Raw genomic sequence first — 4,629 nt, forward strand, 5'->3', positions numbered from 1 at the left:
CGGCCATGTGTCGCACGTGCCAACTGCGGACCGTCAGCAAAACAAAAACCGTGAAAACAGTTTTGCAGGGCTCTTTACCCTTAGTGTAAGTTTTCGGTTACAAAATACGTCTCGATCGCGTTCGCGATGAAATCTCAATTTATAAGGAAACACGAACAGCGCCTCTAGCGGAACGTTTGCGATGTTCGTGTTTCCATACAAATTGAGATTTTAACGCGAACGCGATCGATACGTATTTTATAACCGAAAACTTACACTAAGTGCACTGGAACAAAAATGTACAATACAATGCAATGAGTTTTTGTTCTACCGCTTTACCCGCGTTCACGCCGAGTTCCGTCGCTTCACCCTGGGTACTAACCCAACACTATTTGGACGTCGCTTTATCTTGGGTACTGTAGTGTCCACGACAAGGTGAGTAGTCGGAGCTCATCACAAAATATGTCTTATTTACTTATTCTTAAGAATAAAATGGCTAGTCAATGTTTCTATCCTTTTCTTGAAAAAGCTACCCTTATTTCGACCGCCAAAAGGCGCGGTGAATCAACGGTATTTTGGCCTCTGTCATGGGTGGAACGACGGTTTGTTGAGGTTGGGTACTGTAGTAGGTCCTAGCACTTGCCACCTTAAATAACTCCGTCTGTTTGAAGTTCAAGTGATTGACAACTTTTATAAACACTAGGTTCAAAATCTAATAAAAATTGAACAAGGTATTACTACGTGGCAAAAAATTTAGGAAAATTCATGTTTCAGTATTTGTTGTTGACGGTACCGTCGCTCCGTCCATCAGTCACGAGCGACGGAGCGGCGCGCGCTGATTTATCTGCTACCAGTACTGAAGGTATCTGCTTAATTATACCGGTCTAGATCAAGTATTTGCTTATTTTGATGGAGTCTTGTTTTGCGTAAGTATTGCGGATATCAGATTACATAAAGCGCGCTGCCAGACCCGCATCGGGCCGCATCAACTCAAAATGATACACCATTTTATTTAATTTAATTTATGGGCTGTTTCACCATCCATTGATTAGTGTTAACTGACGGTTAAATGTGATACCGTCTCTATTTGTTTTGTTCGAATAGACGGAGACGGCATCACATTTAACCGTCAGTTAACCCTAATCAATGGATGGTGAAACAGCCCCTTAGACTTAAATCAAATTTCTGGAAGGTCTAAATTAAAATGGTATATTATTTTGAGTTGATGCGGTGTTGTTTAGTTTTGTGGGACAATAAAGGTCACAATACATATAGGGCAAATCTGCAATCTACTCACTATTACAAATGCAAATATCGAAATGTTAATGTTTGTTTGTTACTTCACCACGTCTGAACCACTGAACTGAATTATATAAAGTTTGGTATACCAAGGTAGCTTGAGTCCCGGAGAAAGACATAGGATAGTTTTTATCCCGGAAAACTGCATAGTTCCCGCAGGATAGCGACAAACTAATTGTGCGCGGACGGAGTAGCGGCTAACGGCTAGTACTTCATATATTAACCTAATTTAGAATGTATTTTACGCATTGATCATGTCAAACATTACATACCTATTTTCTTTTTGACATATGTTTTCAGGTAACAGATTATTCATAGGTATTCTACTAATATTACAAAGCGAAATCATTTTTTGTTTCAGAGTCCACTGGCGTATATAGGGTTATAGCTTGAGTCCCGGAAAGACTAGATTTTTATCCCGGAAGCATAGTTCATAGCGACAAACTAATTGTGCGCGGACGGAGTCATTAACGGCTAGTACTTCATATATTAACCTAATTTAGAATGTATTTTACGCATTGATCATGTCAAACATTACATACCTATTTTCTTTTTGACATATGTTTTCAGGTAACAGATTATTCATAGGTATTCTACAAATAAAAGAGAAATCATTTTTCTTTCAGAGTCCATTGGCGTATCTAGGGTTATTTACATTTTTTGGTGAATATCAGTATATTAGAATTTCGAATGTCCCAACATCCTGTTGTCTATTATGCCTTGTAGAGTCTTCGCAATTTAATTTAATTATTGCTTTGAGCGTTATTTAAACGAAATATTATTTCTTTGGAGTGTTTTTTTTTTGCAATTACAAAAGCCATTAAAAAAACTAATACGAGTGCCTACATTTCAACACATTTCAGAAATAATTTATTTTAGCCAACAGCTTATTATTTACTGACAACATTTAAAAGTTAGTTTATGTAATTATATTAAAAACTCAGTGGCAAGTACATACCAGCCGTTTTGGGGTTAATTTAAAGTTTCATCTCCTCAAAGAAATAATATTAAATAATAAATATTATCTGATATAAATTACACGAAAAAATGGAAAACTAATTTGAAACCAAGTTAACTATCCGTAACAAACTGAAAACAGTTTTTATTTAAACTTCAAACACAAAGCGATTTGTAAATCAATTATGAATGACGTGACATGTGTTTTACGTGCGCGCGGGCATCGTTTAGGACTGGATGTTATTAATCGTGCGATTTCGACGTAATGAGAGCGTTTTAGTTTAGGCTGTTGGTCCACTAAGACAAATTCAAGATATTAAATCGTGTGTGAAGTTCCCAATCCGCACTGGGCCCGCGTGGGAACTACTGCCCAAGCCCTCTCATTCCGAGAGGAGGCCTGTGCCCTGCAGTGGGACGTATATATGTTGGGATGATGATGATGAATATAACAAAGCGTGCATAAATATCTGCTACGTCTCTATTTCTAGGGCTGAAGCTGGTAGGACGTGTCAAATATTTTTGCACGCTCCGCTGTGGCAGAGATATTAATGCAGCCAACAACAACAAGCCGTACAAGGCTTTAGAAGCCATATAGTGGTCAAGGAAATTTATTGGGTGGCGATCTCTGCAAGTAAAAAATGTAATGCCCGACCCGCGTAAGTACTGTTATCGACACTGAAGCGGTCATACTCTTGTACTAGGCAACAGCTCTTGCAATACCTACGCAATGAGGGCTACCGTTTTCGCGCTTACCAGTTGGCGCCACTGTAGTCAAAGGTCCTGCCTGAAGTTATAGTGCTTAGTTTGTTATTACGGGCGTCAAAACAAAATTTACATTTAAACCATATTTAATACCTTAAAACCGTACTATAAAAATATCGAGTATGCCACAGTGTTGCATAGTCCCGTTTTGTTCGAAAAAAAGGTAGGCCAAAGGTTTCCGAAAGACAAAACTGTCTCAAAACACAGATATTCATTGCCCGTAACGCATATCTGCCATAATTAATTTCAGGTAGATACTGCAAAATATTCTCAAAAGTTATTCTACTTAATTATAAATAAACACGTGTAGCTCACCCAAAAACAGTGACGTGTGACATTTCGGAGACCTCTCGCTACACTAGCGCCTCTAGCGGCGAATTCATACGCGATAGTCCTTATTCCCACTATCCTGCAGCTATTTACTTAACGCAGCTTAGCACGTCCACCAACGAGATGCTACTACGAAACTCGAAACTCGAAGTTCGTTTCGTGCGGTCACCTCTGACACTTATACTGTTTAATATGAGAGCGAGAGGGACGATTCGATACGAACTTCGAGTTTCGAGTTTCGTAGTAGCCCTGCTGAGTGAGGCCGTATTGTCGTACGCTTGCTATCGCATTCACTATTTCTGTCTAACGGTGTGAGACGGTGACTGAAAGATATGGTGAAAGCGATGGCAATGCCCGCGCGGCAGACAAGGGTTTACGGTGAATGCAGATAGCTTCCACCAACTGAAGCAACTGAAGGTCTATGGGGGAGACTTATGTCCAACAATGGACGTCCTACGGCCGTTATGATGATGATGATGACGACCCCTTTTGATATAAAATATCATTCCATAGTTAAACCTCATTGTGTGTGTCTCAAGCCTAAACTTCCGTCAATGGCGCTCGTCGGAGCGAACAGAGGAGCTAATTAATAAAATTAGAGACGACTCGAACGACTCCGAACTAAATGGGCCGATCCTTACTTCGTTTCAACGAGAGACGTTGACGGTAATTAGTTTGACTTGAGATATGGGCAGCTTTTAAAAGCGCCATCTAGTGGTATTAATAGGGCTACGTAATTAGGTACAGTCAAGTGCAAAGATATCGACACGGCCATAGTTACAAAAATATGTATAGGTACACGACCTTAATGTTTCATAACCTATTGTGTCCCGCGGCTGGGAAAGGGCTTGTTTACTTCCTGCCATTCGTCTCAGAAATAAATTAATGAATGTGCCTCCCCCCTTTTGGTGTTAAATAAATGGGCCGAAGGTGGGAGCCTACCTATGTCCAGCAGCGGACATTTCTAAGCTTACAACGATTATTTAGAGGATTTTGATTTCATCTGAAATTGAAAATAGCGACATCTATTTAACATCGTATGAACTATCCCAGCGTTTTATTTCAGAGTCATCTAGTGTTGAGTAGCAACACTAGTGAGTTTACTCCAACGCTTGTCGCTTGCAGCGATGTCTGCAGTCTGACAGTTAAGATTAAACGACAAATTAAAGTTGTACCGGCTTACGGTAAACGTATGAAAATTTGTTGTATGAATGTCATAGAAGCTAGCGCCGCGGTAGTAACAATGATTGTCATTGTTTTTAGTCACATTTTAATCTGACGTTTTGACGTTGGGTTGGAATA

The sequence above is a fragment of the Choristoneura fumiferana genome, chromosome 25 (genome assembly GCF_025370935.1).
Source record: "Choristoneura fumiferana chromosome 25, NRCan_CFum_1, whole genome shotgun sequence".
NCBI classification, from domain to species: domain Eukaryota; kingdom Metazoa; phylum Arthropoda; class Insecta; order Lepidoptera; family Tortricidae; genus Choristoneura; species Choristoneura fumiferana.